The sequence below is a fragment of the Schistocerca piceifrons genome, chromosome 11 (genome assembly GCF_021461385.2).
Source record: "Schistocerca piceifrons isolate TAMUIC-IGC-003096 chromosome 11, iqSchPice1.1, whole genome shotgun sequence".
NCBI classification, from domain to species: domain Eukaryota; kingdom Metazoa; phylum Arthropoda; class Insecta; order Orthoptera; family Acrididae; genus Schistocerca; species Schistocerca piceifrons.
The window spans coordinates 60931445-60942585 of NC_060148.1; the positions used below are offsets into that span (position 1 = coordinate 60931445).

Genomic DNA, 11141 nt, shown 5'->3' on the forward strand with positions numbered 1-11141 from the left:
TCTGATAAACAAGGTCCGTCGGTCTATGCTGTTCGGGTCCGTAATGAATGTAGTAGGCTCTTCAGTAGAAGTGCTGGACTGTACATACTTGGAAAATACTTTCACAAAGACATTATTACTGGATCACTTGAGAGATGTTACACCGACATTCCAGTTTTCCTCAGTTTCATGCCAACGGTGGCTGTCGGGTGTCTGTAACTAGAAGTGCTGGACTGTACATACTTGGAAAATACTTTCACAAAGACATTATTACTGGATCACTTGAGAGATGTTACACCGACATTCCAGTTTTCCTCAGTTTCATGCCAACGGTGGCTGTCGGGTGTCTGTAACCCGATAACCGGGTCGTGTGGGGAGACAGTGAGATTTTCTGGCTTTGTGCACCACTTTCTCCCACTTGTGTGAATTTCAGTCACCTGAGGATAGATGGACAAGTGGAAACATAAAATTTAGGATGAAATTGGTGACGTTTCGACTAAAGAGAACAGTGGGGAGCCCGACAGTAGTCGGGGCAAACACAGCTGTCAAAGATGATGCTGTAATTTTCACAAGTTAAGAATTTGGAGTGAGTCTGGAAAATGTACAACTCGTGCATGTTTGGTGTAACTGCTGCTCCCAGGTGAAGAGAAAACTGACTCAGGCTGCAGCAAACCAGTTGGAAGACTGCTCATAAAGTTTTGATTGCTTTTTCTTACCAGGTAAGTCATTACAGTTAAGACTCTGGCTGTCAAGAGTTGACTCTGGCAGTGTGTGGAGACCTTGTGTGTCGGATACATTACTTTAGAATAATTAGCTTCTGATAATAACGTAAGAAAATAATTTTCAGGCTAGTTGAACGAATGGCCCGCTTGCAGATGAGATGGTGAGGCGAGCCGTACTAAGCACATCTCTAATGTGAAGTACATCAAATACCCTGCAAGATGTGTGTGACCTACATTGTGGCAGAGCTTGTTGCCATCGGTGACAGACAACTCGCTTATTGGTTCTATGAGGTTCGTAATGACTGCTGAATTTATGCTGCTAAGTAGAATTTGTTGTGAAGACCAAACCTCGTGGTTACAGTAATGTTTTTTTTTTTTTTATTCATTCGAGAGTTGCTATTGATGAGAGGCATTCAATAAGTAATGCAACACTTTTTTCCCTCTGCTAAAGTGCACGTCATTTACGACGGCGGCCAGGTTTAGGTTCGTTCTGCGCATCTGACGTCACAAAACACAGTCAGCCAATGAACAGAGAACGACGTTGCCAGAGCTCGACTGCAGTGCAGAGCATGGACGAGTGTCTTCAGTTTTAGAAATGTTCAGTCAAAAATAAAGTAATAGAGCAAAAGCAATGTCTTGATAGCAGACTTTCTTTTTATAGAAAGTTTGGAAAAAGCATTCTTTATACCAATTGCTTCATATTCTATTAACTAATTAAACCAAACAAGCAATAAGCCTCCTAATGCAGGCGATAGCAAGGAAAAGTGTTTGTATGATTCTCACTAACCGCTTTTTCGCAATAAAGAAAAGCGGTAATTGTTTATTTCCTATTGTACTTTGACGAAACGTGAGTAATTCATAATCATACCAACAATGTTTGTCAGTATTTTGCGTGATATTTTAAAGTCCTCCGGGAGAATTATTGAATGACGAGCTGCGTTAGCGTAATGGTTAAAGTGCGTGGTTACTAAGCGAAAGGTTCAGAGTTCAAACTATGATCGGTGCTTAATATTTTCTTTATTTTATAAACAATATCGAAGTGTCTTCCTTCATGAATTTTATTCATTTGAAAGTAATTTTTTGAAATTTCTAGTGGCAACTAAAATCAACCATACGGAAAGTATACGCTATGGACTTTAACCTCTGCAAACTCTTCAAAATTTCGTGCAATGGTTTACTACATTTGTTTTTGTCAAATTGAATGATAAAGTGTCAAAGTAGTCGGAATACCGTGTGTCTGCACAGGCGAGCAGTGCAGTTACAAATTCGCGCACAGCGCGGGAAGCGGGGAGCACGTCTCTGTAGCAGCGAAAGGGTTAATGCGGCCGTGGTGGCTTTACTTAATAAACTGCGCGCTCCCCCCTAAACATAAGTTTGCGAACTGTACTATGGCGCTGCTTCTCTTGGCGTGTACAACTGGCAATGCAGCAATCTCCCGCGTCTGGGCGGGCATGCGCGAACTGCCAAGATAAAAGAATTGAACTATAGTTTTGGTTGAAAAAAAAAAAAAATGGCTCTGAGCACTATGGGACTGAACTTCTGAGGTCATCAGTCCCCTAGAACTTGGAACTACTTAAACCTAACGACATCACACACATCCGTGCCCGAGGCAGGATTCGAACCTGCAACCGTAGTGTTCGTGCGGTTCCAGACTGTAGCTCCTAGAACCGCTCGGCCGACCCGGCCGGCTTTTGGTTGAAAAAATGCGGAATTTGTTGTGGGACATCGTGGAATATATCCGCTTCAGCCGCATAGTTGTATGAAGTTGCGACGATTGACAGTGCTACACAAGCTGCGATTAAAAGGAATAAAAAAGGTAACAGGAATTTTTGTGTTTCTTAAAGACTAGTCATTGATCATCAGCTTTGCCCCATGCAAAGTAAACCCTCACAGATGAAGATGTAATACACTTGTGCCAGTGCTTTTTCCAATCTCGGAAGCACTTGTGGAACTCACTTTTCGTTATGGTGTTCAGCTCCTTCAGCAAGAAGGTGAAGAACAAACGGCACTGGTCATCTTGCCATACATCGGCTGTGTCTCTTCAAAAATAGAAAGATTATTGAAGAGGCATAAAGTTAAATGTGTCTTTCGTCCGCCAGCAAAACTTGGAGCTCTCTTGGGCTCATCTAAGGACAGCCTTGACCGAAGAAGACCCGGTGTTCACGAGATTCCTTGTAGCTGTGGCATGTCATACATCGGACAAACTTGTCGCACTGTAGAAGAGAGATGTACTGAACACTTACGCTACACTCGTCTGGAGCAACCAGAAAAGTCTGCAATGGCCGAGCATTGTCTCAGTACAGGCCATTCTATGAATTATCAACATACCGAAATTCTCGCATCGACCAGTTCGTACTGGGACAGTGTTATTAAGGAAGCAGTGGAAATACGTAGCTTGACGAGTCTTGTAAACAGAGACACGGGCTTTCAGCTTAGTGCAGCTTGGGATCCAGCACTGGCAATATTGAAGTCGCTTTGAGCAGATAGGAGTACTATTGGTCATAAGGCGGATGACGATTGGCCAGCAACATAAATATTCCGTTGGCATCGGGAGGATAATCAAGGCGCCTACGCAGACGCGCATTTTTGCTTGCGGCTTCCAGCAGAGGTCGCTGGGGCGGCCAATGGCAGCATAGAGCAGCGGTGGCGGACTCCGCTCGTTCGCTGAAGTCTTTGGTTCATCATCCTGTAGGTGGCATTGCTGTCCTTCCAGCTATCGGTTGATATTGTCACCATTGGCCATCGAATTTGGCGCCTCCACGCATGCGACTTCCTGCCTAAGGCTGCGTTCACACTGCCGGCCGGGCCGAGCCGAGCCTGGCCGGGCCGCCGCCCGCTTCGATATCAAACACATGGTTTTGAATTGCAGTGTTCACACTGGCGGCCGGGCCGCGCCGACACGGCGTGAGCCTCCCGGAGCCGAGCCGACGACATTCCGAGTGTTTAATATTGCCGACGCGAGCCGACCGCAGGCGCGAGCCTGTGGAGCAGCACTACAGCTTCTGCAGTACACGCATCACACGTCTCCCTTCTGCTTTCTTCACAAGTGTGACTGCACACGTCTTTTATTTTAAGATGTTACCTCACATTTCACAATAAGTGAGGAAAAATTACGTTTATTATAATGATACATGCGAAATTACTTTTATTTCATTTATTTAATCTACATGCATTTACAACAATAGCTTGCCAGCGATCGCGGCATTGCTGCCACTGAATAGTTCGCATTTACTTGTAAACGGAGGCAGATATGAGTGTCACTGAGGGACGGAAATGTGTCCCTACCAGATGACAATGCATTGTAAAGTCATGTTGTGGCACGTTACTATAAGCTGTTGTCTGTGACATCTTTTTGCGATGTTCTTACTTTAATGGATGCAGAATAACATATACATGACATTAACTTGTGTCTATCAATTTGGTATCAGAATTTCGGCTAGTATGACAGTAATGATGCAGTTTCCAGATTATGGAACGAAGTAACCAAGGAGTGTGTTTCAGATAGTACGCACAAATATGAATTATTTTCCTTTATAATTTTATTTGTTTTATTTACAGTGAAATGAGATAAAAAAAAATACAGTAAATAGCAAAGTACTTTCAATTCCAAAATTTATTTGAGAGGTTTTTTAATTATTTTAAGTTGCATTTTTAACGAAATATTCAACAAAAGTGTTCCTGACAGTTTTCGAACGTAATGTGGAATTTCTGTTGAATGTGGCACCAGCTGTCTGCATATCAGCATTGTTACAAAACTTTTCAGCTTCAACATTGCATCCTTCTCTGTCAATGACAATATTATGGAGTAGACAAATGCACTTGACTATGTGATCAGCTACGTCAACGGATGTTTCAATTTCCTTCCTCAGTAGTCTCCATTTATTGGTCATTATACCAAATGCACATTCAACAACTTTTCTAGCTCTGGAATGCATATCATTGTATAGAATCTTCTCGTTGTCCAAATTTCTGCGAGGAAAAGGTCTCATCAAATTCTCTAATAAGGGGTAAGCTTCATCTCCCAAAATGACGTACGGTAGTTCCTGACACATTCCTTCAAGTCTTGTTGGTGGCGGTAATAACAGCTCCCCATTTGTAAGTTTCTTATATAACATACTTTCTTTAAAAACGCCTGCATCAGACTGTTTACCGTAGGCACCAACATCCACAGCTATAAATTTGTAATTTGCATCAGCAACTGCTTGGAGTACAATCGAATAATACTGTTTGTAATTGTAAAACGTGCTGCCAGAAAGTTTAGGACATTGGACACGTATGTGCTTCCCGTCTATACATCCAACACAGTTTGGAAATCCCCATCTCGTATGCATTTCACTGGCAATTTCTTTAAATCGAGAAACAGTTGGCGTTGGTAAATGAATGGGAGCAAGTGACTCCCATATGGCCATACAAACGTCTTTCACCAACACTGATACGGTGGACACTCCTAATCGGAATGACGATGCTAGTGCATGAAAGGAGATGCCAGTGGACAGATACCTGAGAAAAAAAATCGTAAAATGTGTTACTCAAGTGTGGTGTTGGGCGAAGTTTTTACAGTTTTGTTTGCACAGTAGATATTTACTTAGTCCATGTCATTTCATAGTTATACAACAATAAATAATTAAAGAGACATTTTCTTGCATCCTTCTATATTCTTTCAATTAAAATAATGAAATCGAAATGCAAAGACCTGAGAGACAGTTGCAGAGAATAACTTGTATAACTTGGCAAAATAAGGTCATGTGATCCAGGGAATAGTATATTAAAATGCAATTCCACTTGGGCTTTGTTCTGTCATATGATTTTCCTAAGTTCCAAGAGCTATGCACAGTTCCTTACCAGTGGAAATAGAACCACTGAGTCAAAGGGCATATCAGTCTGTCTATCTTACAAGGAAATGAAAAGAATTCTGTGAGGTCATCAGTGGCTCCACATGATGAACTATCACCACTGCCAAGCGCTGCATCATGAAGAAAAACGAAGAAAAAGTTGGAAAATTCTGAAGGAGTGTATCTGCGATTCTTCGTTGAAGGCACAGCAAGACATTACCCAAAATGACGAAGCTAATTACTTACTGATGATTCTCAGGAGTCCCATAAACTCTCTTCCCCTCAGAGGTAAGCGTTTGTGAAATTTAAAATACAAAAGCATGACTACAATTAATTGGAGGTAGTGAATGCTGCACAAAGTTCTACTGCAAACCAAAAAGTGTGTACTAACGAATCTTACCTTATCGTTATACACAATTTTTCTTCTGCTGTTATACTTCTGCGAAAATTTGTGTTCTGTTTCGAAATTTTGTCTTGAATGTTCTGCAGCACATACTGAAATGTATTATGATTCATTCTGTAATATGAATAAAATTTTTCAGAATAGTTTTTAAGTTCTTCATGTAAAGGAAAAAACTCTCCTAAATGTCTGTCGCTATTTATGGGATGAATCCATAACCTCCTAGTTCATCTGTACTTCAAAACTCGACGAGTAACTGCAGAGTCAAAACAATACCAATAAAAGAGTGAAGACATTGTTCTACACGACAGCACACACTAGCCAAAGGCGAGCAACTGTTGACTGCAGCTGCGTTTTCTAGTGACTTGCTTGTCAGCTGTCGAAGGGTGGGGATTTTTTTTAATTTATTTATTTGGCCTTCGGCAACTAGCAGCCATTTAGCCAAAGAGTAGGGATTACCTTGACGGTGCAGCGCAGCCCGCCAAGGAAGGAAAAAAATAATGAAGAACAATGAAACGGACATCTGTGTCGATCTTCAGTAGTTTCATTAACTCTCCATTATTTTTTTTTCTGTCAAAGTAGACAACGAGACTACAGAATTGCGCTTCAGTTTCTGCAGTAAACGTATCACAAATCTCCAGTTTGTTTTTGTGATTAGTTTTACACCACTGATCACTAGTAATTAGTTTTTTTCTGTCCTGCATTATATGACTACATTAAACCAAGCTGTAACCGCTCGAACTCCGTGGCTTGCGGACGCGGCACTGACGCCACTGAATATCTCGCATTACTTGTGACCAGAGACAGATATCAGTGTCATTATCATTTCAAAAACTTTTTGGTACTTTTAGCTACATTTCATTCGCAACAATGTATGGTCTAAAACGGATCTAACAGTAAGCTACCCGCTACATAACTTTTTCACTACAAGATTTGTGAATCAAGTGCAGAACGTTGACAAATAGCATCATTTCACAATGACTGTTAAGAAACATGGAAAGATAAATGATTCAATACGAAGCTAAGATGTTGCACTACCACATGTACAAAAATCAGATTCTTTAGCCGCATACTTTCTTCACAATCGGTTGGGAAGCGTTACGAAACTAAGAAATCACGCGAAACGAAAAGTAGACTTTTTCTTTTTTCACGACGTAAGTAACGCTTTTAAGGAAAAAATAAGTTCATAAAACGATGTGGCGAAGTCTTATGTACCGCTAAGAATTTTTAAAACATGAAAATCGGAGAAGTGGATTTTCCCCCATTTCGCCGTCCCGGCTCGGCGCGGCGCGCAATGTGAATGCACTACTCGTCGGCCTGAGCTGGCTAGGCACGAGCTGAGCCAGTACGCGTCAGCCCGGCCCGGCCCGGCCGGCAGTGTGAACGCAGCCTAAGACTGGCATAAGGCCCGCCGCAAACTGCACGCAGCAGAGGCAGAGCAGAGGCGTAGCAGAATGACAGAAGTTTTGCCGGTCAGCGCACACTGCACGCAGCAGAGGCACGGCAGAGCTCAGTGGTGGCCCAGCGCTCGCGAAACACAGAATGCCCAGCAATGTCCCCCGCGGGTCTGTCTATGCAGTTAGACTTAGATTCCGATTCTGATTCGGAACTCGGGAGTGTTATTTTATTGTACAGTGCATACAAGAACAGAGAAAGATCTCTATGGAAAAGCAAGTACGTGCAAAAGCGAAGAACACATGGCGAATATGTGTTGTCTACGGAAGTTCCTTCTCACGTATTCAGGGAAAGCTTCCGACTGAACAGACGGCAGTTTGAAGAGGTTCATACACTGATAGAGCAAGACATTAGAGGAAAACCAAGTCACATGCGGGAGCCCATACCTTCAGAAGAAAAATTAGCTGTATGTTTAAGGTATGCAATTGAAATGAAGTATTTTTTCTCTCAGTGTTTATTAAAGTTCAGAGAAACAATTTCCGTCTGTAAATTTGTTAAAATAATGGACATAACACTGTTTATAGTAAATGTGGTGCTGAAGGTTCAAACTCCGTACCAGGAGAGTCAGATATTGACGTGGTAGACGAACTATTTTCTGTGCTGCATGATGATATTGATGAATGACGTTGAGCCACTGGTTCAGTCAAAATTTCCTCCTCCATTTCAGATACTATCTGAAACACTTTTTTCTTTACCAACACTTGGTACGCCTTTGGCATCTCTTTTGTCGATAGGTACATCGACATGAAAAATTGGTGTAAGGTGTCATTTTCTTGATGCAGTGATCTTTTGCGTAAAATGTCTCTTTTCTTAGCTCTCTCTTCGTAGCTGTTAATACTTTAAAGAATGATTTTACTGACACCTGCTTTCTTCTTCTTCTTCTTCTTCTTCTTCTTCTTTGACAATCGCGTCCCCAAGTCGTCTTGTGTTTCGTTCCTCTGTGTGTCTGTTACGTCATCTCCTTCACCATCATTTGCAACACTCGTTGTAGCATTTACCTCTTCTGTTATAGTTGTTACTGTACCTCTGTTGGCCATATATGGAACTAAACCATCTGATTTTTTGGTACAGCCATGGGCGGATTGAGTTGGCTGCTTGCCCACTCTTCTTTTTCTGTCTACGGAGGGCATCTCGATGACAATCCCTAAGTTTTCTCCAATTTTCTTTTGCTGTTTCCCCTGCAACAAGGAATTCCTGAATTTAGTTTTTCATATATTTCTGTATAAAGTGACATAAGAAAGGTGAACAGTTACATTTTCAAATAGTTTTGCCCCATTCCCCTAGTAGTGTCAGAAACATTCTGTGATTTCGTGTACACGTACCATAAATGTCAAAACACTTAGTAACTTTCTGCCCACTCTGCTTATGCGACATAAACGGATTGTTGTCTTTTTTCATTTTAGGTATTTAACGACGGGGGACATGTTTAAAACCATCGCTCTAAGCTACCGCATGGGTCAAAGGACAGTGTCGAAGATAGTTTGTGATGTGTGTGGAGCGATATGGAAGCATCTACAACCCATTTATCTACCCCAGCCAACAACAGTTAGTGGGAAAATATTGCTTCTGACTTTGAGAGGAAATGGCAGTTTCACAACTGTCTTGGAGCTGTTGATGGGAAACATATCATTTTGCGAAAACCTCAATTATCTGGTTCCTCGTTTTTCAATTATAAACAGCATTGCTCTGTAGTATTAATGGCTACTGTCGATGTTCATTACAGATTTACCTCTATAGACGTTGGTTCAATGGGCAGATTTAGTGATGGAAATATTTTTTCTAATTCAGCATTAGGAAGAAAACTGACGTAACTTTAAAAATCCCAGGAGATAAATTGCTTCCTGGACAACAAAATAGAGCCCCTTACGTTTTCGTAGGTGATGAGGCATTTCCATTATTAAAAAACTTAATGCGACCGCACCCTAAATGCAGAGTTACTGGCAATGACAAAAATAAAGTTTATAATTACAGACTGTCTCGTGCTCGTCAAACTGTAGAGTGTGCATTTGGTATCTTGAGTTCCCGATTTCGTGTGTTTAAATGGCCTTTTGAGTGTAAACTAGAGACTGTAGATAGAATTGTGACAGCTGCATGTGTACTTCACAATTACTTGAGGACTGATAACATTACGTCAAATGATCTCGCCGAGGTGGACGACATGGGACCACTGAGTACCAACCAACTTCTGTCGCCTGCTCCAAGTAGGTGCAGAAACACGAGTGAAGCTTTTCTTAAGAGAGAAAAATTTAATGAAGGTTCTGTTCGATGGCAGTATGCAGCTATAAAGAGAGGCCAATACTAAAGAGAATGACTTATGTCATCAATATTAAATGTATATTGTGAAAATGCATATAAAATAAATAAATTAATTAATAAATAGTACTTACAATTGCTGTAATGTAATTCCTCTGCTACCTTCTTCCATATTTGGTCCTTCAATTTACTCCGCATGTAGTCCGGATGACTAGTATCGTACAGCACTGGGTTGTCCTGAACTAACTGAATGAGGTGTTCCGTAACTAAAAAGACTTCGTTCAAGAACGAAAGTGAGGTACTGTCGCAGACGCACACACTGCTGCTGGGAAGTCACTACTGGCCGAGTGCAGCGCGGTGCCACAGGCAAAGCTTCCTCTGTGCTGCTGGTGCGAACTGCTGACAGATGGGACCTGAGATAAGGGACCCCTCGGGCCGCAGGCAGAGGAAAACTGTGCGGCTCGGACAGCGGGACAGAGTGCTGACCCAGCTAATCCTCCCCTGCGCCTCGGCTGCGTGCAGTATGCGGTGCCCCATTGGAAAGCGTGCTCTACAAAAGCGGCTCTGCCTCTGCTTCGTGCAGTGTGCGCTGGGCCTAAGTAGGGGACTCTGGTCCTGCCTTAGCAGTGTGTTCGTCGCACCTGAAGATGTCGGCCAGTTGCGCTGATGAAATATTGTGGAGTTTTCACTATGACATCCGACGTCTCGCCCGAGAACCGTATATACAACATGTTAATAATATGAAGTGTTCTCATTACACTGTAAAAAGGAGGACACGCATATGGCCACTAGCATTTTTTTTACAACATTCTGGGTATTGTTAGCATGGCGGCATACATTGTTTACACAGGAAACAATCATTAAGCAAAAAGTGTGACTCATAGACTCAGACGGTTTCTACTAGCTTTGGGAAAACATTTGGCAGTGCCTTCCATTATCTCAAGATCATCATATCCCAACTGCTTAAGGAAATTTTCAGTGAAAATGGGGTATTGAGTGCATGATAGGAGGACCTCTAATTCTGGTTCCATCCAAGTGGAGGCTCAGCCAAAATGAGATTCTTCTGGACAGCTGAAAATCATTGGTGATCGTTTTGTATGCAAATCTCAAGCAAAAAAAAGGAAGAGGAAAACAAGAAAAAATTGCAAGCAATGCAAAAATCCAGTATGTGAGAGCATTGCATTACAACAACAGTATGTGGGCTTTGTGAATAAATGACAATTTCAAGTTTATCTTTCCATTGTAACAAGCAGCAAACATTTGTAGGCCTAGTTATATAATGTTGTGAGTAGGTATATAATATTGTGTAATTTACTTTGTCACACACAGCAAAAAAAAAAGAAAGATATATTTTGCACGTGTTTATGACTAAATCTGTTTTATTATTACTTGGTTGCATAATAAATAATAAAACTATCAATATATTAAATAAAATAAAGTACTTCATTTGTGAACTTCGTATCAGTTCTAATGGAGATATTTGGTTACCTGGGTAACCTG

General features: G+C 41.6%; 1 long non-coding RNA gene across 1 annotated transcript; it reads left to right on the plus strand.

Moving 5' to 3' along the window:
• Positions 1-226: 226 nt before the first annotated feature.
• LOC124720316 lies at positions 227-9674 on the plus strand. The gene is made up of 3 exons (XR_007006125.1): positions 227-698; positions 827-992; positions 8792-9674. It is a non-coding gene; the product is annotated as an uncharacterized LOC124720316 (long non-coding RNA).
• The last annotated feature ends 1467 nt before the right edge of the window (positions 9675-11141 follow it).